A 27,807-nucleotide genomic window follows, 5' to 3' on the forward strand; every position below is an offset into this window, starting at 1 on the left:
ATATATATATATATATATATATATATATAACATGACCTTCTTAAAATGCAGGAAACATATTTTTCATGACGCACAAGCTTTGAAAGCATGATTTTGTTTACGCAGCAAAAAAAGCACTGAGGAGTAGTGTTGAGCATTCCGATACCGCAAGTATCGGGTATCGGCCGATACTTGCGGTATCGGAATTCCGATACCGGGATTCCGATACTTGCCGCGTATCGGATACCGGAATCGGAAGTTCTAAGATTCAAAAAGCAGAAATTCAGCCAATGAGATTGATTCCAAGTGTGGGCACATCCTGTTTAGCATGGAGGGCATGAAACTACTGGCAAGGCTGTGATTGGCTGGTGTAATGATGTCATGATGCAGTTTAAAAGTCGCTGGCGCCATTTTGCGATCACTCTGCTGTGAATTCAGTTAGTGACAGGACGCTGTTTGCTGACTGAGGGACAGTTTAGAGATAGCGATTTGCTTCTTTGTGCTTTCCAAAGGCTAATTTAGCAACCGCTGTGTTCACCTACTATTCACCTTGCTTTTGCCTTGTAGCGCTGTTTTCACAGCGATCTGCAGGGTCTGTGTGTGTGTGTGTGTGAGTGCAGCCCAGTCTCCAGTCTGAGTGCAGCCACATAGGCCATCCATAGTTGGTTGTATTCAGTTCAGGGAGGGTGGTTCATTGCCTCATACTGTTCCTTTTTTTTTTTTTTTTCCCAAGTAGTGTAGTCTGCTGCTAATTTATTCAAAAAAATCCTATTAGTGTCTTTCCACCCGTCTCCAGCTAATTTGTGGAAAAACACTACATAGGATAAAGTAGAGGAGGGTTTTTGGGCCTTGCAGCGCCGTTTACGGCTGTCTGCACGGTCTCCGTGTGACTGCAGCTCGCCCTGTAATCTGTGAGCAGCTGTAGCCTGGTTGTCTCCAGCTCAGGGTTTTTCACTGCGTCATACCGCCAAATCAATTTTCTTTTTTTTCAAAGTAGTGTAGTCTGCTGCTAATTAATTTAAAAAAATCCTATTAGTGTCTTTCCACCCGTCTCCAGCTAATTTGTGGAAAAACACTACATAGGATAAAGTAGAGGAGGGTTTTTGGGCCTTGCAGCGCCGTTTACGGCTGTCTGCACGGTCTCCGTGTGACTGCAGCTCGCCCTGTAATCTGTGAGCAGCTGTAGCCTGGTTGTCTCCAGCTCAGGGTTTTTCACTGCGTCATACCGCCAAATCAATTTTCTTTTTTTTCAAAGTAGTGTAGTCTGCTGCTAATTAATTTAAAAAAATCCTATTAGTGTCTTTCCACCCGTCTCCAGCTAATTTGTGGAAAAACACTACATAGGATAAAGTAGAGGAGGGTTTTTGGGCCTTGCAGCGCCGTTTACGGCTGTCTGCACGGTCTCCGTGTGACTGCAGCTCGCCCTGTAATCTGTGAGCAGCTATAGCCTGGTTGTCTCCAGCTCAGGGTTTTTCACTGCGTCATACCGCCAAATCAATTTTCTTTTTTTTCAAAGTAGTGTAGTCTGCTGCTAATTAATTTAAAAAAATCCTATTAGTGTCTTTCCACCCGTCTCCAGCTAATTTGTGGAAAAACACTACATAGGATAAAGTAGAGGAGGGTTTTTGGGCCTTGCAGCGCCGTTTACGGCTGTCTGCACGGTCTCCGTGTGACTGCAGCTCGCCCTGTAATCTGTGAGCAGCTATAGCCTGGTTGTCTCCAGCTCAGGGTTTTTCACTGCGTCATACCGCCAAATCAATTTTCTTTTTTTTCAAAATAGTGTAGTCTGCTGCTAATTTATTCAAAAAAATCCTATTAGTGTCTTTCCACCCGTCTCCAGCTAATTTGTGGAAAAACACTACATAGGATAAAGTAGAGGAGGGTTTTTGGGCCTTGTAGCGCCGTTTACGTCTGTCTGCACGGTCTCCGTGTGACTGCAGCTCTATCTGTTGTCAGTTCAGCCCCCAAAAAATAAATAAATAATAAAGTTCACCAAACACACCAGTTACACCACTTTACATTTCTGTAGGCCACATTAGCTCATATTTGTGTCTAGTCCACACTTTAGATAATTAGTGCTTCTTATACCTGTTAGGAGGAGTTGCTCAGGAATAAGCACACAAAGCCGTTAGTACTTTTCTGCTTATCTTTATCAGTCAACCAAGATGAAGAAGGCAGTGAGTAAGGCACGGGGGCGTGGGAGCCGTCGCGGAGCAGGGAGGGGACGTGGGGATTCTGTGCCTGCTGCGGGCACCGGTGACTCATCAGCACCCACTTTCACCAGGCAACAGTCGTTCATGCGAAGCTTTGTGTCCGAGCGCCGTACACCGCTGCTGCGTGAAGAACAAATTGAAGCTGTTGTCGGATGGATGGCAGCTAATGCATCAACTTCCATTAGTGCCACATCCTCTCAGACACAGAGCACTGGAGAGCAGCCATCTGTCTCTTCACCACCTGCCAAATTGCCCAGGCAGACAGAGAGCCCAGGACAGGAGCCGTCTCTACTTCTGTTCTCTGAATCTCTTGGCTTGGAAACAGGGGGCCAGCCAAGCAGCATTGGAGAAATGGAAGAAGAGGCAGGGTGCAGTGATGCCCAACAGCTTTTTCTGTCTTCCTCTGAAGAGGCGGGTGGGCCAGTGGCTCCGGTCACCACATCGCAGGCCGCATCAGCTGATGATGACACTCAGGTGCCACTTACTGGTGCGTGCTCTGCTGCTGAGACTACCCAGGAGGAGCAGTTGGGGGCAGAGGGTAGTGTAGATGATGAGGTCCTCGACCCATCTTGGCGTGAGGGACAGGAAGGTGGTGGGAGCAGCTCTGAGGAAGAGATTCCCCGTACGGCCCAAAGAGGGAGAGGGAGGGGGAAGACTGCGGATCCTGCAGCCTCCGCTTTGGCACCCGTTAGGAGCATGTCTCTTCCAAAAGCCAAAAAGGGCGCTCCCAAGACTTGCAGTGCCTGGTCCTTTTTTGACACAGTTGCAGATGACATTTGCTATGTCAGATGCAACGTGTGTCATCAAAAAGTCAAAAGAGGTCGAAATGTCAGCAACCTCAATACCTCCAACATGTGGAAACATGTGCGCAACAGGCACCCGGCGGAGTTAGAAAAACACACTGAAGAGGTAGGCCAACCAACAGCGGCAGCTACCACCTCTTCAGCTCGTGTTGCCTCTTCCTCTACCTCACACGCAGCTGGTTCGGCGTCCTCCCAGGATCGCCGTGGAAGAACCTCTGCCCCTGTTGTCCAGAGACCCGCTGTAATTCCACCCGCAGCGCCACTTTCCCAGTCATCCACACACTCCCAGCCCAGTCTACAGCCATCGGTAGTACAGGCATGGGAGAAAAGGCGGCCTTTCTCGTCAAACCACCCACGAGCACAGGCTCTGACTGCAGGCATTGCCAAACTTCTGTCACTGGAAATGCTGTCATTCAGGCTGGTGGAGACTGACAGCTTCCGTGACTTCATGTCATTGGCAGTCCCACAGTACAAAGTGCCCAGCCGCTTTTACTTCAGCAGGCAAGCCGTCCCTGCCCTGCAGAAGCATGTGGAGGGACACATAAAACACGCGCTACTGAACGCCGTCAGTAGCAAGGTCCACCTCACCACCGATGCGTGGACCAGTCAACATGGACAGGGGCGATACCTTTCCCTCACTGCCCATTGGGTTAATGTCGTTGAGCCGGGTACAGACCGTGCGAGTGGCGCAGGACGTGTCCTGCCCACTCCAAGGATTGCAGGAATCCATTCTGTACGCATTGACTCCTCCTCTTACACCAGTTCCTCAGAATCATCGCTGCAGGAGCCGTCACAGTCCACCTCCACATGGACCCGTGATGAACGTGTACCTGTTACGACCGACATGAGCACAGCCGTGGCCAAACGTCAACAGGCCGTCTTGAAATTAATTTTCTTGGGGAATCGTAGCCACACAGCGCAGGAGCTCTGGAATGCCATCAAGCAGGAGAGCGATGTGTGGTTTGTGCCAGCGAATCTCCAGCCAGGCATGGTAGTGTGTGATAATGGCCGAAATCTGGTGGCAGCTCTGGGCCTCGGCAACCTCACTCACATCCCATGTCTGGCACATGTGCTCAATTTGGTCGTGCAGAGCTTTTTGAGGGACTATCCGGATCTTGATGCACTGCTGCACAAGGTCCGCCTAGAGTGTGCTCACTTGCGGCGTTCCAGCACGGCAAAAGCGCGCATTGCGGCTCTGCAGCGCCGACACCGCCTGCCGGAACATCGCATCATATGTGACCTACCTACCAGGTGGAATTCCACGTTACATATGTTGGAGCGGTTGTGTGAGCAGCAGCAAGCTGTAATGGAGTACCAGCTGCTTCAGGCGCAAAAAAGTCGCAGTCAGCGCCGTACAGACTTCACAACCACAGAGTGGGCCACTATGAATGACGTCTGCCAGGTTTTGCGTCCCTTTGATTATTCCACGCGGATGGCGAGTGCAGATGATGCACTAGTCAGCATGACTGTCCCCCTTATCTGCCTGCTTGAAAAATCACTGCAAGCGCTAAGGGATGATGTTGTGGAAGAGGTGGAGGATGAGGATTCACCATTTCCATCATCTTCTGGACAGTCAGCGCCACGTGGTTCCTCACAAACGCGTAGGCAGGGGACCGTTTGTGAGGAGGATGAGGAGGAGTCAATGGAGGAGGAAGACATCCGTCCAGAGGAGGGAGTTACACAATTGTCCAGTACTCAGTGTGTACAGCGAGGGTGGGGTGATGACGAGCGGGCAGAGATCACGCCTCCAGCAGGGGACAGCGTTTCTTGGGCAGTTGGCAGTCTGCAGCACATGGTGGATTACATGCTGCAGTGCCTGAGAAACGACCGCCGCATCGCCCACATTCTCAACATGTCTGATTATTGGGTGTTCACCCTCCTCGATCCTCGCTACCGGGACAACGTAGAAAGCCTCATCACACCGTTGAACCGGGAGCGAAAAATGCGGGAGTACCAAGACACACTGGTCAATTCCATCATCTTCTCCATTCCAACTGAGAGAAGTGCTGCTAGTGCATTCCAAAGCAGCTCAGTGCGTCCAGGCCGTGGTGGAGGCTCTGCACAAAGAGGGAGCAGAAGCAGTGCCTCTGCCCAAGGCAAGACCAGTATGGCCGAACTGTGGCACAGTTTTCTGTGCCCGCCACAAAAGTCTACACCATCACAGACGGCTCCAGTCAGCAGGAGGCAACGGTTCCGTCAGATGGTGACAGACTACATGTCTTGCCCTCTTGCTGTACTCCCAGACGGCTCTTCCCCTTTCAAGTTTTGGGTCTCAAAGCTGGATACATGGCCAGAGCTAAGCCAGTATGCATTGGAGGTGCTGTCTTGCCCTGCGGCCAGTGTATTATCGGAACGTGTCTTTAGTGCTGCAGGTGGTGTACTAACTGACCGTCGCATGCGACTATCCTCAGATAACGTTGACCGGCTTACTTTCCTGAAAATGAACAAGGCCTGGATCTCGCCGGAATTTGCCACTCCTCCTCCTGATTGAATAATTAGGTCACTGTATACGTTATCCAGGTCTCCTGTTGTGTTCATCTTTCTACCACCTGAACTTAAATTCCTGGGCTCCAACACCGCCAGTTGAGGCTCAGACGTGCCGTCTGCACAGTCAAAACATACGACCCAGTGTTATTGGGTTTCAGTAATGTCAGCTGATCCCCAGCTGTGTAGCCGGCAATGTGTCATGCGACCGCCACGCTGACACAACAACTGAAATGTAAGGGAATCTGTCCCCCCCCCCCCAAGGCGTTTGTTACTGAAAGAGCCACCTTGTGCAGCAGTAATGCTGCCCAAGGAAAAGGTAGCTATTTTTGTTTAGCTCCTTGCACACGCAGAACTTAACACTTATAAAATGTGTCCACTGATACCGTAAAACCGTCCCGGAGGTGGGACTTTACTTCGTAATGTGACGCAGCCCAGCCGTCATTCCTACCCCCCCGGCGCCGCGCACCGGCTCCTCAGCGTTGTTTTATTCCGTCCTGGAGCCTGCGCTGTTATGTTATCCCGTGGCCAGGCACACTTAGCGCTGCCCATCTTCTGGCATCATTTGGTGTCTGGATGGCTGCGCCTGTGCGGCCGCGCTGGCAGAGAGCCCGCCTCGCAGTGTCTTCTGATTTAATCCCACTGGGGGCCTGGGATCCATGGACATGCGCAGTGCATATCTGAACCTCCACCTCTCACTCATTTCCCTATGGCTTCTTCAGACTGTTTGGTGTCAGCTGGTCCCTAACAGCATGCCACGGCCGTGACACCGCACAGTCTGAAGAAGCCATAGGGAGATGAGTGAGAGGTGGAGGTTCAGATATGCACTGCGCATGTCCATGGATCCCAGGCCCCCAGTGGGATTAAATCAGAAGACACTGCGAGGCGGGCTCTCTGCCAGCGCGGCCGCACAGGCGCAGCCATCCAGACACCAAATGATGCCAGAAGACGGGCAGCGCTAAGTGTGCCTGGCCACGGGATAACATAACAGCGCAGGCTCCTTGACGGAATAAAACAACGCTGAGGAGCCGGTGCGCGGCGCCGGGGGGGTAGGAATGACGGCTGGGCTGCGTCACATTACGAAGGAAAGTCCCACCTCCGGGACGGTTTTACGGTTGCAGGGGACACATTTTATAAGTGTTTAGTTCTGTGTTTGCAAGGAGCATGATGAAAAGAGCCACCTTTTCCTTTTGCATCTTTTGTGCTGCACAAGCTGGCTCTTTCAGCTACAAACGCCTTGGGGGGGGGTTAAAGGTTCCCTTTCGACTTTCTCAGGCTTCGGCCTACATTGTGTTCCTCTGCTTTTCCACCTGTCCCTGGGCTCCAACACCGCCAGTTGCCGTCCAGAAGTGCTGTACGCACAGTCAACAGTCCCTCCTCTGTTATTGGGGTTCAGTAACGTCAGCTGTTCCCCTGCTGTGTGTGTGGCAATCCCTCCTACCTCCTCCAACCTCCTCCTCCTCCACCCGTCCCTGGGCTCCAACACCGCCAGTTGCCGTCCAGAAGTGCTGTACGCACAGTCAACAGTCCCTCCTCTGTTATTGGGGTTCAGTAACGTCAGCTGTTCCCCTGCTGTGTGTGTGGCAATCCCTCCTACCTCCTCCAACCTCCTCCAACCTCCTCCTCCTCCACCTGTCCCTGGGCTCCAACACCGCCAGTTGCCGTCCAGAAGTGCTGTACGCACAGTCAACAGTCCCTCCTCTGTTATTGGGGTTCAGTAACGTCAGCTGTTCCCCTGCTGTGTGTGTGGCAATCCCTCCTACCTCCTCCAACCTCCTCCTCCTCCACCCGTCCCTGGGCTCCAACACCGCCAGTTGCCGTCCAGAAGTGCTGTACGCACAGTCAACAGTCCCTCCTCTGTTATTGGGGTTCAGTAACGTCAGCTGTTCCCCTGCTGTGTGTGTGGCAATCCCTCCTACCTCCTCCAACCTCCTCCAACCTCCTCCAACTCCACCCGTCCCTGGGCTCCAACACCGCCAGTTGCCGTCCAGAAGTGCTGTACGCACAGTCAACAGTCCCTCCTCTGTTATTGGGGTTCAGTAACGTCAGCTGTTCCCCTGCTGTGTGTGTGGCAATCCCTCCTACCTCCTCCAACCTCCTCCAACCTCCTCCTCCTCCACCTGTCCCTGGGCTCCAACACCGCCAGTTGCCGTCCAGAAGTGCTGTACGCACAGTCAACAGTCCCTCCTCTGTTATTGGGGTTCAGTAACGTCAGCTGTTCCCCTGCTGTGTGTGTGGCAATCCCTCCTACCTCCTCCAACCTCCTCCAACCTCCTCCTCCTCCACCTGTCCCTGGGCTCCAACACCGCCAGTTGCCGTCCAGAAGTGCTGTACGCACAGTCAACAGTCCCTCCTCTGTTATTGGGGTTCAGTAACGTCAGCTGTTCCCCTGCTGTGTGTGTGGCAATCCCTCCTACCTCCTCCAACCTCCTCCAACCTCCTCCAACTCCACCCGTCCCTGGGCTCCAACACCGCCAGTTGCCGTCCAGAAGTGCTGTACGCACAGTCAACAGTCCCTCCTCTGTTATTGGGGTTCAGTAACGTCAGCTGTTCCCCTGCTGTGTGTGTGGCAATCCCTCCTACCTCCTCCAACCTCCTCCAACCTCCTCCTCCTCCACCTGTCCCTGGGCTCCAACACCGCCAGTTGCCGTCCAGAAGTGCTGTACGCACAGTCAACAGTCCCTCCTCTGTTATTGGGGTTCAGTAACGTCAGCTGTTCCCCTGCTGTGTGTGTGGCAATCCCTCCTACCTCCTCCAACCTCCTCCAACCTCCTCCTCCTCCACCTGTCCCTGGGCTCCAACACCGCCAGTTGCCGTCCAGAAGTGCTGTACGCACAGTCAACAGTCCCTCCTCTGTTATTGGGGTTCAGTAACGTCAGCTGTTCCCCTGCTGTGTGTGTGGCAATCCCTCCTACCTCCTCCAACCTCCTCCAACCTCCTCCTCCTCCACCTGTCCCTGGGCTCCAACACCGCCAGTTGCCGTCCAGAAGTGCTGTACGCACAGTCAACAGTCCCTCCTCTGTTATTGGGGTTCAGTAACGTCAGCTGTTCCCCTGCTGTGTGTGTGGCAATCCCTCCTACCTCCTCCAACCTCCTCCTCCTCCACCCGTCCCTGGGCTCCAACACCGCCAGTTGCCGTCCAGAAGTGCTGTACGCACAGTCAACAGTCCCTCCTCTGTTATTGGGGTTCAGTAACGTCAGCTGTTCCCCTGCTGTGTGTGTGGCAATCCCTCCTACCTCCTCCAACCTCCTCCTCCTCCACCCGTCCCTGGGCTCCAACACCGCCAGTTGCCGTCCAGAAGTGCTGTACGCACAGAGCCAAACACCTCGCCAATGTGTTAGTGGGGTTCAGCACCGCCAGCTGTTCCCCTGCTGTGTATACGGCAATGTGTACTGCGACCGCCACGCAGGCACAACAAGTTAAATGTAAGGGAACCTGACCCCCCCCCCCCCCAGGCGTTTGTTACTGAAGGAGCCACCTTGTGCAGCAGTAATGATGCAAAGGGAAAAAGTGCCTCTTTTCGTGATGCTCCTTGCACATGCTGAACCAAACACTTATGAAATGTGTCCCCACACAGCGTTAAACCGTCCGGTAGGTGGAACTTTCCTTTGTCGTGTGACGCAGCACAGCCATCATTTTTACCCCCTTGGCGCCGTGCGCCGCCTCCTCAGCGTTGTTTTAATCTGTCCCGGAGCCTGCGCTGTTAGGTTAGCCCTTGGCCATGCACACATGTTGCGCTGCCCGTCTTCTGACCTCATTTGGTGTCAGGCTGGCTGCGCCTGTGCGGGTGCGCTGGCCGAGATCCCGCCTCGCAGTGTCGTCTAATGTAATCCCACCGCGGGCCTGTGATCCGTGCCCGTGCGCAGTGCATATCCTCTCCTCTCACTCCCCTCCCTACGGCTTCTTCAGACTGTGCGATGTCAGCTGGTCCCTAATAGCATGCCACGGCCGTGACACCGCACAGTCTGAAAAAGCCGTAGGGAGGGGAGTGAGAGGAGAGGATATGCACTGCGCACGGGCACGGATCACAGGCCCGCGGTGGGATTACATTAGACGACACTGCGAGGCGGGATCTCGGCCAGCGCACCCGCACAGGCGCAGCCAGCCTGACACCAAATGATGTCAGAAGACGGGCAGCGCAAAATGTGTGCATGGCCAAGGGCTAACCTAACAGCGCAGGCTCCGGGACAGATTAAAACAACGCTGAGGAGGCGGCGCACGGCGCCAAGGGGGTAAAAATGATGGCTGTGCTGCGTCACACGACAAAGGAAAGTTCCACCTACCGGACGGTTTAACGCTGTGAGGGGACACATTTCATAACTGTTAGGTTCCGCATGTGCAAGGACCATAATTAAAAGAGCTAAGTTTACCTTTTCCAGCATTAGTGCTGTACACAATGGCTCTTTCAGCTACAAACGCCTGGGGGGGGGGGGGGTTAAAGGTTTCCTTTCAACTTGCTCGAGTGCAGGCTTCGGCCTACACTCCGCTCCCCCTGCTCCTCCTGCTGACCCTGGGCTCCAACACCGCCAGTTGGGGCCCGGTACTGCTAGCTGCACAGAGAAAAACACCTCGCCAATGTGTCAGTGGGGTCCAGCACCGCCAGCTGTTCCCCTGCTGTGTAGCCGGCAACGTGTCCTGCAAAAGTCACGCAGACACAACACACCCAAAGCTGCCGCCTGTGCAGGCTTCGGCCTACACTCCCCTCCCCCTGCTCCTCCTCCTCCTGCTCCTCCTCCTGCTGTCCCTGGGCTCTAACACACCGCCAGTTTTTGCCCAGATGTGCTAGCTGCACAGAGAAAAACACCAGCCAATGTGTCAGTGGGGTCCAGCACCGCCAGCTGTTCCCCTGCTGTGCAGCCGGCAACGTGTCCTGCAAAAGCCACGCAGACACAAGAACTGAAATTGAAGGGAACCTGTCCCCCCTCCCCCAGGCGTTTTTACGTTATCCAGCCACCTTGTACAGCGGTAATGCTGCATGTGTGCAAGGTGGCTCAGAAACGTATTCTCCTCGCACATGTGGAACTGAAAACACGTCTGCAATGTGTCCTCTGTGTGACCATTTAACCGTCCCGGTGGTGTGACTTTCCTTTGTAATGACACGCTGCAACCCCCTTGGTAGCGCTGCCCGTCTTCTGGCATCATGGTTTGGCTGCCTGCGCCTCTGCGGCCGCCCTGACCCACACAACGCCCCTCGGTGTCTTATTTATTGGGACTGCGAGGGTGTGATTGATGGGCAGGATCAGTGCATCAGTTCGCCTGTCCCTCCTCTCCTTCCGCCTTCTTCAGACTGTGCGGCTTCATGGCCGTGGCATGCGATAAGGGATCAGATGACGCCGCATAGTCTGAAGCGGGTGTAAGAACCCAAGCGAGAGGCGAACATATGTACTGCGCCAGGCCATGAATCCCAGCCCCGCAGTGTTTAAACTATGTCAATACACTGCGGGGCTGTGATTCATGGGCATCGCGAACCGCACCGGCCAACATTAAATGAGGTCAGAAGATGGGCAGCGCTAACGGCGCTAGGCCAGGGGATAACACGACAGCGCAGACTCCTGTACAGCAAATAACAACGCTCAGGAGGCTGCACCCAGCACCAAGGTGGGATTCTTGACATCTGTGCTGCGTCTCATTACAAAGGGAACTCGCGCCTCCAACACAGTTTGACTGTATAAAGGGCTAAATGTTATACGTGTTTCATTCAGCGTGTGCAAGGAGCGAAATTAAAAGAGCAACCTTTGACTTGTGCAGCACTACTGCTGCATAAGCTGTGGCTCTTCTACTTTCTAACCCCTGAGGGGGGGTTAAAGGTTACCTTTGAAATTGGTTCAAGTAGGCTTCGGCCTACACTCTGCTCCCCCTGCAGAGCCCGGGCTACAACACCGCTCGTTGCTGTCCGGAAGTGCTGGCTGCACAGAGCCAAACACCTCGCCAATGTGTCAGTGGGGTCCAGCACCGCCAGCTGTTCCCCTGCTGTGCAGCCGGCAACGTGTCCTGCAAAAGCCACGCAGACACAACACACCCAAAGCTGCCGCCTGTGCAGGCTTCGGCCTACACTCCCCTCCCCCTGCTCCTCCTCCTCCTGCTCCTCCTCCTGCTGTCCCTGGGCTCTAACACACCGCCAGTTTTTGCCCAGATGTGCTAGCTGCACAGAGAAAAACACCAGCCAATGTGTCAGTGGGGTCCAGCACCGCCAGCTGTTCCCCTGCTGTGCAGCCGGCAACGTGTCCTGCAAAAGCCACGCAGACACAAGAACTGAAATTGAAGGGAACCTGTCCCCCCTCCCCCAGGCGTTTTTACGTTATCCAGCCACCTTGTACAGCGGTAATGCTGCATGTGTGCAAGGTGGCTCAGAAACGTATTCTCCTCGCACATGTGGAACTGAAAACACGTCTGCAATGTGTCCTCTGTGTGACCATTTAACCGTCCCGGTGGTGTGACTTTCCTTTGTAATGACACGCTGCAACCCCCTTGGTAGCGCTGCCCGTCTTCTGGCATCATGGTTTGGCTGCCTGCGCCTCTGCGGCCGCCCTGACCCACACAACGCCCCTCGGTGTCTTATTTATTGGGACTGCGAGGGTGTGATTGATGGGCAGGATCAGTGCATCAGTTCGCCTGTCCCTCCTCTCCTTCCGCCTTCTTCGGACTGTGCGGCTTCATGGCCGTGGCATGCGATAAGGGATCAGATGACGCCGCACAGTCTGAAGCGGGTGTAAGGACCCGAGTGTGAGAGGCGAACATATGTGCTGCGCCAGGCCCTGAATCCCAGCCCCGCAGTGTTTTAACAATGTTAAGACACTGCGGGGCTGGGATTCATGGGCATCGCGAACCGCACCGGCCGACATTACATGATGCCAGAAGATGGGCAGCGCTAACGGCGCTAGGCCAGGGGATAACACGACAGCGCAGACTCCTGTACAGCAAATAACAACGCTCGGGAGGCTGCACCCAGCACCAAGGTGGGATTCTTGACACCTGTGCTGCGTCTCATTACAAAGGGAACTCTCGCCTCCATTACACAGTTTGACTGTCTAAAGGGCTGAATGTTATACGTGTTCCATTCAGCGTGTGCAAGGAGAAAAATTACAAGAGCAACCTTTGACTTGCGCAGCACTGCTGCTGCATAAGCTGTGGCTCTTCTACTTTGTAACCCCTGAGGGGGGGTTAAAGGTGACTTTTGAAATTGGTTCAATTAGGCTTCGGCCTACACTCTGCTCCACCTGCAGAGCCCGGGCTCCAACAACGCTAGTTGCTGTCCGGAAGTGCTGGCTGCACAGAGCCAAACACCTCGCCAATGTGTCAGTGGGGTCCAGCACCGCCAGCTGTTCCCCTGCTGTGTAGCCGGCAACGTGTCCTGCAAAAGTCACGCAGACACAACACACCCAAAGCTGCCGCCTGTGCAGGCTTCGGCCTACACTCCCCTCCCCCTGCTCCTCCTCCTCCTGCTCCTCCTCCTGCTGTCCCTGGGCTCTAACACACCGCCAGTTTTTGCCCAGATGTGCTAGCTGCACAGAGAAAAACACCAGCCAATGTGTCAGTGGGGTCCAGCACCGCCAGCTGTTCCCCTGCTGTGCAGCCGGCAACGTGTCCTGCAAAAGCCACGCAGACACAAGAACTGAAATTGAAGGGAACCTGTCCCCCCTCCCCCAGGCGTTTTTACGTTATCCAGCCACCTTGTACAGCGGTAATGCTGCATGTGTGCAAGGTGGCTCAGAAACGTATTCTCCTCGCACATGTGGAACTGAAAACACGTCTGCAATGTGTCCTCTGTGTGACCATTTAACCGTCCCGGTGGTGTGACTTTCCTTTGTAATGACACGCTGCAACCCCCTTGGTAGCGCTGCCCGTCTTCTGGCATCATGGTTTGGCTGCCTGCGCCTCTGCGGCCGCCCTGACCCACACAACGCCCCTCGGTGTCTTATTTATTGGGACTGCGAGGGTGTGATTGATGGGCAGGATCAGTGCATCAGTTCGCCTGTCCCTCCTCTCCTTCCGCCTTCTTCGGACTGTGCGGCTTCATGGCCGTGGCATGCGATAAGGGATCAGATGACGCCGCATAGTCTGAAGCGGGTGTAAGAACCCAAGCGAGAGGCGAACATATGTACTGCGCCAGGCCATGAATCCCAGCCCCGCAGTGTTTAAACTATGTCAATACACTGCGGGGCTGTGATTCATGGGCATCGCGAACCGCACCGGCCAACATTAAATGAGGTCAGAAGATGGGCAGCGCTAACGGCGCTAGGCCAGGGGATAACACGACAGCGCAGACTCCTGTACAGCAAATAACAACGCTCAGGAGGCTGCACCCAGCACCAAGGTGGGATTCTTGACATCTGTGCTGCGTCTCATTACAAAGGGAACTCGCGCCTCCAACACAGTTTGACTGTATAAAGGGCTAAATGTTATACGTGTTTCATTCAGCGTGTGCAAGGAGCGAAATTAAAAGAGCAACCTTTGACTTGTGCAGCACTACTGCTGCATAAGCTGTGGCTCTTCTACTTTCTAACCCCTGAGGGGGGGTTAAAGGTTACCTTTGAAATTGGTTCAAGTAGGCTTCGGCCTACACTCTGCTCCCCCTGCAGAGCCCGGGCTACAACACCGCTCGTTGCTGTCCGGAAGTGCTGGCTGCACAGAGCCAAACACCTCGCCAATGTGTCAGTGGGGTCCAGCACCGCCAGCTGTTCCCCTGCTGTGCAGCCGGCAACGTGTCCTGCAAAAGCCACGCAGACACTTGCTCTTGTACCTTCTGCTCCCCATCCTGGTTCCAGTACCGTCAGCTGGTTCCGGGCAGAGCCTTTGGCTTAGGTGCCTCCCTCTGGGTATCCGAGTTCCACCAACGTCAGGTGGTCCTTGGTAGTGCTTTCAGGCACGGGTACCTCCTGCTTAGTAACCGGGTTCCAGTAACGTCAGCTGGTCCTCGGTAGTTCCATTGGCTCTTGGACCTTCGGCTACCCATCCGGGTTCCAGCACCGTCAGCTGGTTCTCGGCAGTGTCTTTTGCTCTTGTACCTTCTGCTCCCCATCCTGGTTCCAGTACCGTCAGCTGGTTCCGGGCAGAGCCTTTGGCTTAGGTGCCTCCCTCTGGGTATCCGAGTTCCACCAACGTCAGGTGGTCCTTGGTAGTGCTTTCAGGCACGGGTACCTCCTGCTTAGTAACCGGGTTCCAGTAACGTCAGCTGGTCCTCGGTAGTTCCATTGGCTCTTGGACCTTCGGCTACCCATCCGGGTTCCAGCACCGTCAGCTGGTTCTCGGCAGTGTCTTTTGCTCTTGTACCTTCTGCTCCCCATCCTGGTTCCAGTACCGTCAGCTGGTTCCGGGCAGAGCCTTTGGCTTAGGTGCCTCCCTCTGGGTATCCGAGTTCCACCAACGTCAGGTGGTCCTTGGTAGTGCTTTCAGGCACGGGTACCTCCTGCTTAGTAACCGGGTTCCAGTAACGTCAGCTGGTCCTCGGTAGTTCCATTGGCTCTTGGACCTTCGGGTAGCCATCCGAGTTCCAGTTCCATCAGCTGGTTCTCGGCATTTTCTCAGCCTTCTTGTACCTTCTGCTACATTTCCAAGTTCAAGAGACTAAACACGATGACCCGGAAGAACACCCCTAAGATGACGACGACACCAGAGACGACAACCACCGTGATGACGACGACCCTGGAGACGATGACCCTGAAGACCACCCCGATGACGACGACCCCGGAGACCACCCCGATGACGACGACCCCGGAGACGACGACCCTGGAGACGACGACGACCTGGAAGACCGAGAAGCAGAAGAACAAGAGGCTGCAGAACAAAGAGCAGAAGGACATTAAGCATAACACAAAATATCAGAGCAAAAAAATATTATGTAAATTATAAGCAGAAGAAGACTAAGCAGTGTATGGGGGTGAGTCCGTTCCTCCTCGTGGTGCCCCTGGATAAAGCCTGATGCTGCAGGCCAAACTGAACGCGGACAAATGTAACTGGTTTGTGACAGGCAGAACGGAAGGTGTAATCTTCAAACTTTTATAGATAACAACTACGGGAATGCCTGTCACAAATAAGAATATGATGAAGAAGTTGAATATGATGAAGATAATAGTAAAATAAAAAGAATATGAACAATGTAACCCAAAAAATAATAGGTAGAAGATGAAGAAGAAGATGAATAAGGTGAAGAAGTTGATGTCAAAGAAGCTGATGATGAGGATAATTAAGAAGAAAGCGTGGGAGAAGTAAAAAAGAAGGTGAAGGGCGTGGAAGTAGTGAAACATCAATATCTGACATAAAAAAAAAAAAAAATAACATAGTCACATTCTTTCTAACGCCGAACTTCATAAAAAAAAATTAAAAATCCTGCTATTCTATTACATTGGGCTAAACCTCTGTCCCTTTAATATCTCCGCCACGTCCCCCAATACATCCTACATTATTCTTAGTTGTTTTCCTTCATGTAGAATGAACCTACAAGTTTATAAAGGGTTTATTTTAATTCCGATATTTTCGTCCCATTGACTTGCATTGGGATCGGGTATCGGTATCGGATTGGATCCGATATTTTGACGGTATCGGCCGATACTTTCCGATACCGATACTTTCCGATATCGGAAAGTATCGCTCAACACTACTGAGGAGTTTAATACTGCCTTGCTTATTTGCAGTATGTGAAGAATTGATAAAAAGCTGTTATTATAGTGCTTTCACTGTAGTATATTTTAAATCAATCAATACACAGCCACCATGAGTCACCATCCAGCTACAGCACTCCCCTATATTTCACTTGAATCTAGTGTTCACAGACTGAGACTAGCACTTCCGTTTTCATTCTGCTCCAGCAATGAGCTGTGCACTATGGTCTCCTATCTCTATACTACAAGAGCATGAAATGGCACTCCTTGGATGGCCTTCATCTTTTAAACTGACTATTATAACCCCCTGATTATCAGCACTAGATGATGAAATGTGAAAGCTACAGGGAATTATTGAGAAACCCACATGCGCATGCCTGAAGCCATTGGCCTACTATCTGAGGTTTTAGCAGTATGTGAAATGGTGGCAGACATTATTTTAGAAATTCTCTCAAATCAAATTGGAGAGCTCATGAATTGAAAACGATTTGTAAATTTCAAGAAATTCAACTCGATGTCATTTCTCTTACATTACAGTGTACAGTGCCAGTGTATAGGTAACACACTGACTCACCAGTGACGTCTCTAGGTGAAGTCCTTCATCTTTGTTTTTCATATTTCATCCAGCACAGACTGCCGTCACTTCTTCCAGCCAGGGCTCGTCTCTGCAGGAAATAACACAGTTATCTCGAGCTCCGCTTGCAGAACACATTACTTAATTTTTCCCAACTCCTACATTATACCACATGAAGAAAAAAAGGCAACATAGTATCAGTCTACACAGTAACAGGACCGCCTCCCATTTAAATCATTACACTCAAAAAATAAACTAAATACATCACTACAGTAATAATATCCCTTAATTAGCCCCTATGGTAATAATATTCCCCATCCTAGCCCCCGTGTGTCTCATTCCTGGCTTCAGCCATATGTTCTCTCATCCTGCCCTCATGCGTATCCATTCTGCCCCATATGATCTTCCCATCCTGCCCCATCTGTCTCCATCGTATCCATCCTGCCCCATGATCCTGCACGATCTGTCTCCAACCCTGCCCCATCTGTCTCCAATCTTGCCCCCAGTATCTCCAATCATGCCCCCATGTATTTTATCCTGCCCCGTGTCTCCAATCATGCCCGTATCTCCATTCTGCCCCCTATGTCTCCAATCATGACCCCATGTCTACAATCCTGGCTGGTGTCTCCAATCATGCCCCCTATGTCTCCATTCTGCCCCCTGTGTCTCCAATCCTGCCCCATCTGTCTCTAATCCTGCCCCCAGTGTCTCCAATCCTGCCCCCAGTGTCTCCAGTCATGCCCCCAGTGTCTCCATTCATGCCCCATGTCTTTCATCCTGCCCCCTGTATCTCCAATCATGCCCCGTATCTCCATTCTGCCCCCTGTGTCTTGCACTCTGCCCCGGTGTCCAGCATTCTGTCTCCCGTGTCCAGCATTCTGCCCTCTGTGTCCAGCATTCTGCCTCAGTGTCCAGAATTCTGCCCCCCTGTGTCCAGCATTCTGCCCCCTGAGTCCAGCATTCTGCCCCCCTGTGTACAGCATTCTGCCCACTTTGTCCAGCATTCTGCCCTAGGCCCCCCGGATCGCCGCTCTCAATAAAAAAAGTTCTTCTTACCTAGCTGTGCTCCTGCGGCGAAGCTCCCTCCATGCAGCTGAAGCGCGCACTTGCCGGCAACTGACAATAACATCAGATGCCGGTGACGTGCGCTGTGGCTGACGTCAGCTGCCAGCCTCAGATTGGCTGGCGGCTGTTATCTATTGACATGCGGGTGTGGGCCCGCACGTCAATAGCGTTAAACTGCTGCGGTGCTAATGGCCCAGTTTAGCCTGCCGGTAGGGGCCCAGTGAGCAGATGAGACGGGGCTCGATGTGGGTCCCCTCTGCCTACTGGGCCCCATACACCAGTCAGGGCAGTAATGCCCTGATGGTGGCTCTGAGGTCAATCTGGGTGGTAGCCCAGGGCCCCCCCACACCACTGGTCCCTGGCCTACCACCCAGATTGGCCTCATTACAATCTGCCACTGCTTCTGAGCCCCACAGTGTATCTAAACCAGATGTTTGACATTTCTGTAGCGATGAGAGCCCACCTAACTTACAGGTGCATGTCTCCAGAAGCATGAGCTGGGCATAATCTTATGGTGACTGCAATGTATTGGTCACTACAGCATACTGGTCACTACAATGGCAGTTTGCAATTTTCACTTGGCAACATTCTTTGCTGCCTGTTTCTGGAAAACATCCATGCAGTCAAAATTGTCACTATGCCTGTAGATAAATTCCCAAAGAGGTATAATTTCCAAAATGGGTCACTTGAGGGGGATTCTGCTCTTCTAGCTATTAGGGGTTCTGTATATGGAGTCTGCAAACTATTCTAGGGAAATCTGCACTCCAGGAGACAAATAGAGCTCCCTCCTTCCCAAGTCTCTTCATATAGCTAAGCAGCACTGTACACCTACACATTGGCTATTGCCAAGTTCAGTAGAAATTGTGGGACAAATTATGATGCAGTTTTTACCCACTTCTTGTATGAGGTAAAGCTTTGCACTGAGCCTGAAAAATATTTTACAATTACATGTAGGTTGTTGACATAAAAAAAATGTCCTCTTAGCCCTTAAAAAATTTAAAACTTGGAGCTAAAACAACATTTTAGTGGTAAAAATGTAATTTATTCTTTCCTCACCGCTCAATGGTATAAAATTCTGTGAGGCACATGTGGTGCCAACATGACCACTGGATCCCTAGATGAATTCATCTACACTGTGTGCAGAATTATTAGGCAAGTTGTATTTTGATCACATGATACTTTTTTATACATGTTGTCCTACTCCAAGCTGTTCAGGCTTGAGAGCCAACTACCAATTAAGTAAATCAGGTGATGGGCATCTCTGTAATGAGGAGGGGTGTTGTCTAATGACATCAAAAACCTATATAAGGTGTGCTTAATTATTAGGCAACTTCCTTTCCTTTGGCAAAATGGGTCAGAAGAGAGATTTGAGGGCTCTGAAAAGTCCAAAATTGTGAGATGTCTTGCAGAGGGATGCAGCAGTCTTGAAATTGCCAAACTTTTGAAGCGTGATCACTGAACAATCAAGTGTTTCATGGCAAATAGCCAACAGGGTCGCAAGAAGTGTGTTGGGCAAAAAAGGTGCAAAATAACTGCCCATGAAGCGTGAAGCTGCCAAGATGCCATTTGCCACCAGTTTAGCCATATTTCAGAGTTGCAACGTTACTGGAGTAACAAAAAGCACAAGATGTGTGATACGCAGGGACATGGCCAAGGTAAGGAAGGCTGAAAAACGACCACCTTTGAAAAAGAAACATAAAATAAAACATTAAGACTGGGCCAAGAAGTATCTTAAGACTGACTTTTCAAAGGTTTTAAGGACTGATGAAATGAGGGTGACTCTTGATGAGCCAGTTGGATGGGCCAGAGGCTGGATCAGTAAAGGGCAGAGAGCTCCACTCCGACTCAGACACCAGCAAGGTGGATGTGGGGTACTGGTATAGGCTGGTATCATCAAAGATGAACTTGTGCGACCTTTTTGGGTTAAGGATGGAGTGAAGCTCAACTCCCAGACTTACTGCCAGTTTCCAGAAGACAACTTCTTCAATCAATGGTACAGGAAGAGGTTGGTATAATTCAAGAAAAACATGATTTTCATGCAGGACAATGCTCCATCACATGCCTCCAACTACTCCACAGCGTGGCTGGCCAGTAAAGGTCTCAACAAAGAAAAAATAATTACATGGCCCCCTTGTTCACCTGATCTGATCCCCATAGAGAACCTGTGGTCCCTCATAAAATGTGAGGTCTACAGGGAGGGAAAACAGTACACCTCTCAGAACAGTGTCTGGGAGGCTGTATGTTGTGAATTCTGCTCTTGGGCTCCCTCCGGTGGTTATAAGTGGTAGCGCTGCTGTCTTTGGACCGCAGCATTCATCAGGTGTGTCCACTTATTGCAATTCTGACTGGGCTATTTAGTCTTGCTTGACCCTTTAGTTAGTGCCAGTTGTCCATTGTTTCCTGGAGGATTCACTTCCCTGCCTGGTCTCTCTTGCTTGCTGTTCATTTCAACAAAGATAAGTTCTGGCTTTGTTTTTTGCAGTCCACATGCTGTGGGCCTGATCGTTCAAGTTATTTTCCATGTTTTGTCTTGTCCAGCTTGGTCTGTATAAGGATTTGTTCAGCCAAGCTGGTATCTCTGGAGATGCAGATATACCCTCCATGTCTTTAGTTAGATGTGGAGATTTTGTATTTTCTGTGGTGGATATTTTCTAGTGTTTTAATACTGACCGCATAGTACTCTGTCCTATCCTTTCTATTTAGCTAGAAGTGGCCTCCTTTGCTAAATTCTGATTTCAGTCTGCGTATGTTATTTCCCTCTCCTCTCACAGTCAATATTTGTTGGGGGCTGTCTATCCTTTGGGGATTTTCTCTGAGGCAAGATAGTTTTCCCATTTCTATCTCTAGGGGTAATTAGTCCTCCGGCTATGTCGAGATGTCTAGGAAGTGTTAGGTACATTCCATGGCTACTTCTAGTTGCGGTGTTAAGTTCAGGGTCTGCGGTCAGTACAGGTACCACCTTCTCCAGAGTACGTCTCATGCTGCTCCTAGGCCACCAGATCATTACAGTACAACTGGCCAACAATGAGTTAATTGCATCTCAGAAGAAGGAAAGGAAAGTGCTGAGCCATTTTTTTTTCTGTAGTCTGTTGTGCCTTTTCTTTCCTCTTTACCTCTGGGTGGTTCAGGAGTTTGGCGCTGGTATGGATGCTCAGGGATTGGCTTCTAGTGTAGACCAGCTTGCTGCTAGAGTACAGGGTATTTCCGATTATATCGTTCAGACTCCGGTTTTAGAGCCTAGAATTCCAACTCCTGATTTGTGTTTTGGGGACAGGTCCAAATTTTTGAGCTTTAAAAATAACTGTAAACTGTTTTAAGCTCTGAAACCCCGTTCCTCTGGTGATCCCATCCAGCAGGTTAAAATAGTCATCTCTCTGCTGCGCGGTGACCCTCAGGATTGGGCGTTCTCCCTGGAAGCTGGAAATCCTGCTTTGCTTAATGTAGACACCTTTTTTCAAGCACCAGGGTTATTGTATGATGAACCTAATTCAGTGGATCATGCTGAGAAGACCTTGTTGGCCCTGTCTCGGGGTCAAGAAGCGACAGAATTATATTGCCAGAAATTTAGAAAATGGTCTGTGCTGACTAGATGGAATGAGGATGCCTTGGCTGCAATTTTCAGAAAGGGTCTCTCGGAATCTGTTAAAGATGTTATGGTGGGGTTTCCCACGCCTGCTGGTCTGAGTGATTCTATGTCTCTGGCCATTCAGATTGATCGGCGCTTGTGCGAGCGCAGAGTTGTGCGCGCTGTGGCGTTGTCTTCCGAGCGGAGTCCTGAGCCTATGCAGTGTGATAGGATTGTGTCTAGAGCTGAACGACAAGGATTCAGACGTCAGAATAGGTTGTGTTTTTACTGCGGCGATTCTGCTCATGTTATTTCTGATTGCCCTAAGCGTACTAAGAGAATCGCTAGTTCTGTTACCATCAGTACTGTACAACCTAAATTTCTGTTATCTGTGACCCTGATCTGCTCATTATCGTCATTTTCTGTCATGGTATTTGTGGATTCAGGCGCCGCTTTAAACTTAATGGACTTAGAATTGCCAGACGTTGTGGGTTCCCTTTGCAGCCTTTGCAGAGTCCTATTCCTTTGAGGGGCATTGATGCTACACCGCTGGCTAAAAATAAACCTCAGTTTTGGACACAGCTGACCATGTGTATGGTGCCAGCTCATCAGGAAGATTGTCATTCTCTGGTGTTGCATAATTTGCATGATGCTATTGTGCTGGGTTTCCCATGATTACAGGTGCATAATCCGGTATTAGATTGGAAATCTATGTCTGTGACTAGTTGGGGTTGTCAGGGGGTTCATGGTGACGTTCCTTTGATGTCAATTACCTCCTCCCCCTCTTCTGAAATTCCTGAGTTTTTGTCAGATTTCCAGGATGTATTTGATGAGCCCAAGTCCAGTTCCCTTCCACCGCATAGGGACTGTGATTGTGCTATCGACTTGATTCCAGGTTGTAAGTTCCCTAAGGGCTGACTTTTTAACCTGTCTGTGCCAGAACATGTTGCCATGTGGAGCTATGTTAAGGAATCTTTGGAGAAGGGGCATATTCGGCCATCTTCTTCACCATTGGGAGCAGGATTTTTTTTTGTTGCCAAGAAGGATGGCTCCTTGAGACCCTGTATTGATTATCGCCTCTTGAATAAGATCACGGTCAAATTCCAATACCCTTTGCCTTTGCTTTCTGATTTGTTTGCTAGGATTAAGGGGGCTAGTTGGTTTACTAAAATTGACCTTCGAGGGGCATATAATCTTGTTTGTATTGAGCAGGGTGACGAATGGAAAACTGCGTTTAATATGCCCGAAGGCCATTTTGAATACCTTGTGATGCCATTCGGGCTCTCTAATTCCCCATCTGTGTTTCAGTCCTTCATGCATGATATATTTCGGAATTATCTTGATAAATTCATGATTGTATATTTGGATGATATTTTGATTTTTTCAGATGATTGGGAGTCTCATGTGAAACAAGTCAGGATGGTATTTCAGATCCTTCATGATAAGGCTTTGTTCGTGAAGGGGTCTAAGTGCCTCTTTGGAGTACAGAAGGTTTCTTTTTTGGGCTTCATTTTTTCTCCCTCATCTATAGAAATGGATCCGGTTAAGGTTCAGGCCATTCATGATTGGATCCAGCCCACTTCTGTGAAGAGCCTTCAGAAATTTTTGGGCTTTGCTAATTTTTATCGCCGTTTCATTGCCAACTTCTCCAGTGTGGTTAAACCCCTGACCGATTTGACGAAGAAGGGTGCTGATGTGGCGAATTGGTCTTCTGCGGCTGTTTCTGCCTTTCAGGAGCTTAAACGCCATTTTACTTCTACCCCTGTGTTGCGTCAGCCGGATGTCTCCCTTCCATTTCAGGTTGAGGTGGACGCTTCTGAGATTGGGGCAGGGGCCGTTTTATCTCAGAGGAATTCTGATGGTTCCTTGTTGAAACCGTGTGCCTTCTTTTCTCGAAAGTTTTCGCCTGCGGAACGCAATTATGATGTCGGCAATCGTGAGTTGTTGGCTATGAAGTGGGCATATGAGGAGTGGCTTCATTGGCTTGAGGAGGCCAAGCACCGTATTGTGGTCTTGACTGATCATAAGAATCTGATTTACCTCGAGTCTGCCAGATGGCTGAATCCTAGACAGGCCCGATGGTCCCTGTTTTTCTCCCGTTTTGATTTTGTGGTCTCGTACCTTCCGGGTTCTAAGAATGTTAAGGCGGATGCCTTCTCTAGGAGCTTTTTGCCTGATTCTCCTGGGGTCCTTGAGCCGGTCAGCATTCTGAAGGAAGGGGTGATTCTTTCTGCCATCTCCCCAGATTTACGACGGGCTCTTCAGGAGTTTCAGGCTGATAAACCTGATCGCTGTCCAGTGGGGAAACTGTTTGTTTCTGACAGATGGACTAGTAAAGTGATTTCTGAGGTTCATTGTTCTGTGTTGGCTGGCCATCCTGGGATTTTTGGTACCAGAGATTTGGTTGGTAGGTCCTTTTGGTGGCCTTCTTTGTCACGGGATGTGCGTTCTTTTGTGCAGACCTGTGGGACTTGTGCGCGGGCCAAGCCTTGCTGTTCCCGCGCTAGTGGGTTGCTTTTGCCTTTGCCGGTCCCTGAGAGGCCTTGGACGCATATTTCTATGGATTTTATTTCAGATCTTCCGGTTTCCCAGAGGATGTCGGTTATCTGGGTGGTTTGTGACCAGTTTTCTAAGATGGTTCATTTGGTACCTTTGCCTAAATTGCCTTCCTCTTCTGATTTGGTTCAGTTGTTTTTTCAGCATGTGGTTCGTTTGCATGGCATTCCGGAGAATAATGTGTCCGACAGAGGTTCTCAGTTTGTTTCTAGGTTTTGGCGAGCCTTTTGTGCTAGGCTGGGCATTGATTTGTCTTTTTCTTCCGCGTTTCGTCCTCAGACAAATGGCCAAACCGAGCAAACTAATCAGACTTTGGAAACTTATTTGAGATGCTTTGTGTCTGCTGATCAGGACGATTGGGTGGCTTTCTTGCCGTTGGCCGAGTTTGCCCTTAATAATCGGGCTAGTTCTGCTACCTTGGTTTTACCCTTCTTTTGTAATTCTGGTTTTCATCCTCGTTTTTCTTCAGGGCAGGTTGAGCCTTCTGATTGTCCTGGGGTGGACTCTGTGGTTGACAGGTTGCAGCAGATTTGGGCTTATGTTGTGGACAATTTGGTGTTGTCTCAGGAGGAGGCTCAGCATTTTGCTAACCATCGTCGGTGTGTTGGTTCCCGGCTTCGGGTTGGGGATTTGGTCTGGTTGTCTTCCCGTCATTTTCCTATGAAGGTTTCGTCCCCTAAGTTCTGAGATTGTCAATCCGGTGACTTTTCGTTTGGCCCTTCCGGCCTCTTTTTCCATCCATAATGTTTTTCATAGATCTTTGTTGCGGAAATATGTGGTGCCTGTTGTTCCCTCTGTTGATCCTCCTTCCCCGGTATTGGTTGATGGGGAGTTGGAGTATGTGGTTGAGAAGATTTTGGATTCTCGTTTTTCGAGGCGGAGGCTTCAGTATCTTGTCAAATGGAAGGGTTATGGCCAGGAGGATAATTCTTGGGTTGTTGCGTCCGATGTTCATGCTGACGATTTGGTTCGTGCCTTTCATTTGGCTCGTCCTGATCGGCCGGGGGGCTCTGGTGAGGGTTCGGTGACCCCTCCTCAAGGGGGGGTATTGTTGTGAATTCTGCTCTTGGGCTCCCTCCGGTGGTTATAAGTGGCAGCGCTAATTGTTATGATCCTTAGTGGCTGAGGATCACAGATAGGACTAGCTAAGTTACTGAACATATAACTAGCTCTAGGGAGGTGGTAACTGGACTGACCACAAAACCTGATCCTAACCAAACACACTAAAGGTAGCCGGTGAACGTGCCTAAATTCCTGGACGTCTCGACGCAGCCTGAGAAACTTGCTACCCCTATAGAGAAAGTAAGACCTCACTTGCCTCAGAGAAATGACCCCAAAGATATAGGAAGCCCCCAACAAATAATAACGGTGAGGTAAGGGGAAAATACAAAACATAGAAATGAAAACAGATTCAGCAAATGAGGCCCACTAATACTAGATAGCAGAAGACAGGCAGGGAACTGTGCGGTCAGTAAAAAACCCTATACAAAATAACCACGCTGAGAGTTCAAGAACCCCCACACCAACTAACGGTGTGAGGGGAGAAACTCAGCCCCCTAGAGCTACCAGCAAGCAAGGAAATCACATATTAGCAAGCTGGACAAGGACAAATAAATAGCCAAGAAACATATTGAACACTGATGAGCAAAAAATAACCAAACAGAAACTTAGCTTCACTTGGCGAGACTGATAACGAAGGAATTCAGGAGCGATCAAAATAGCACTGAATACATCGACAGCAGGCAACCACTGATAGTCCAGGTGAGCTAAATAGGGAACCAGCTAACAGATAACGAGACAGCTGATCCAGCCTCAGACCTGCAGAATGACCCAAAGAGCCACCAGAGGGAGCCCAAAGACAGCACTACACAGTACCACTTGTGACCACAAGAGGGAGCCCAAAAACAGAGTTTACAACAGTACCCCCCCTTGAGGAGGGGTCACCGAACCCTCATCAAAACCCCCAGGGCGATCAGGATGAGCCACATGGAAGGCATGAACCAAATCGGCCGCATGAACATCAGAGGCGACAACCCAGGAATTATCCTCCTGACCATAGCCCTTCCACTTAACCAAATACTGAAGCCTCCGTCTAGAAATACGAGAATCCAAGATCTTCTCCACCACGTACTCCAATTCGCCCTCAACCAGCACCGGGGCAGGGGGCTCAACAGAAGGAACCACAGGCACCACATACCTCCACAACAAAGACCTATGGAACACATTATGAATGGCAAACGACGCTGGGAGGTCCAGACGAAATGACACCGGGTTAAGAATTTCCAAAATCTTATAAGGACCGATGAAGCGAGGCTTGAATTTAGGAGAGGAGACCTTCATAGGAACATACCGAGAAGATAGCCATACCAAATCCCCAACATGAAGTCGGGGACCCACACCGCGACGGCGGTTGGCAAAGCGCTGAGCCTTCTCCTGTGACAACTTCAAATTGTCCACCACATGGTTCCAAATCTGCTGCAACCTATCCACCACAGAATCCACCCCAGGAGAGTCAGAAGGCTCAACTTGACCCGAGGAAAAACGAGGATGAAAACCAGAATTGCAGAAAAAGGCGAAACCAAAGTAGCAGAACTAGCCCGATTATTAAGGGCAAACTCGGCCAATGGCAAAAAAGTCACCCAATCATCCTGATCAGCAGAAACAAAACATCTTAAATAAGTTGCCAAGGTCTGATTAGTTTGCTCGGTTTGGCCATTCGTCTGAGGATGGAAGGCCGACGAAAAAGACAAATCAATGCCCATCTTAGCACAAAAGATCCGCCAAAATCTGGACACGAACTGGGATCCTCTGTCAGACACAATATTTTCAGGGATGCCGTGCAAGCGGACCAGATTCTGAAAAAATAGAGGAACCAAATCGGAGGAGGAAGGCAACTTAGGCAAGGGCACCAAATGGACCATTTTGGAAAAACGATCACACACCACCCAGATGACAGACATTCTCTGAGAGACTGGAAGATCCGAAATAAAATCCATGGAAATGTGCGTCCAAGGCCTCTTCGGGACAGGCAAAGGCAAAAGCAAACCGCTGGCACGAGAACAGCAAGGCTTAGCCCGAGCACAAATCCCACAGGACTGCACAAAGGAACGCACATCCCGTGACAAAGAAGGCCACCAGAAGGACCTAGCCACCAAATCTCTGGTACCAAAAATCCCAGGATGGCCTGCCAACACCGAAGAATGAACCTCGGAAATAACTTTGCTGGTCCATCTATCTGGGACAAACAGTCTCTCTGGTGGGCAACGGTCAGGTCTATCCGCCTGAAATTTCTGCAGCACTCGTCGCAAATCTGGGGAAATGGCAGACAAAATCACTCCCTCTCTGAGGATACCAGCCGGCTCTGAAACTCCCGGAGAGTCAGGCACAAAACTCCTAGAAAGCGCATCAGCCTTCACGTTCTTCGAACCAGGCAGGTACGAGACCACGAAATCGAAACGGGAGAAAAACAACGACCAACGAGCCTGTCTAGGATTCAGCCGCTTGGCAGACTCGAGATAAATCAGATTTTTGTGATCAGTCAAGACCACCACACGATGCTTAGCTCCCTCGAGCCAATGTCGCCACTCCTCAAATGCCCACTTCATAGCCCTTACAACTCCTGATTACCAACATCATAATTCCGCTCGGCAGGCGAAAACTTTCTCGAAAAGAAAGCACAAGGCTTCATCACAGAGCAATCAGAGCTTCTCTGCGACAAAACAGCCCCTGTGTTGTGAATTTGCTTTTTGCTCCCTCTAGTGGTTACTAGTTTTTTGACTCTGGTTTTTCTGTCATTCCTTTTATCCGCACCTGGGTCGTTACTTAGGGGTGTTGCTATATAAGCTCCCTGGACCTTCAGTTCAATGCCTGGCAACGTAGTTATCAGAGCTAGTCTGCTGTGCTCTTGTCTACTGATCCTGGTTCCAGTTATATCAGCTAAGTCTGCCTTTTGCTTTTTGCTATTTGTTT

The sequence above is a fragment of the Ranitomeya variabilis genome, chromosome 5 (genome assembly GCF_051348905.1).
Source record: "Ranitomeya variabilis isolate aRanVar5 chromosome 5, aRanVar5.hap1, whole genome shotgun sequence".
NCBI classification, from domain to species: domain Eukaryota; kingdom Metazoa; phylum Chordata; class Amphibia; order Anura; family Dendrobatidae; genus Ranitomeya; species Ranitomeya variabilis.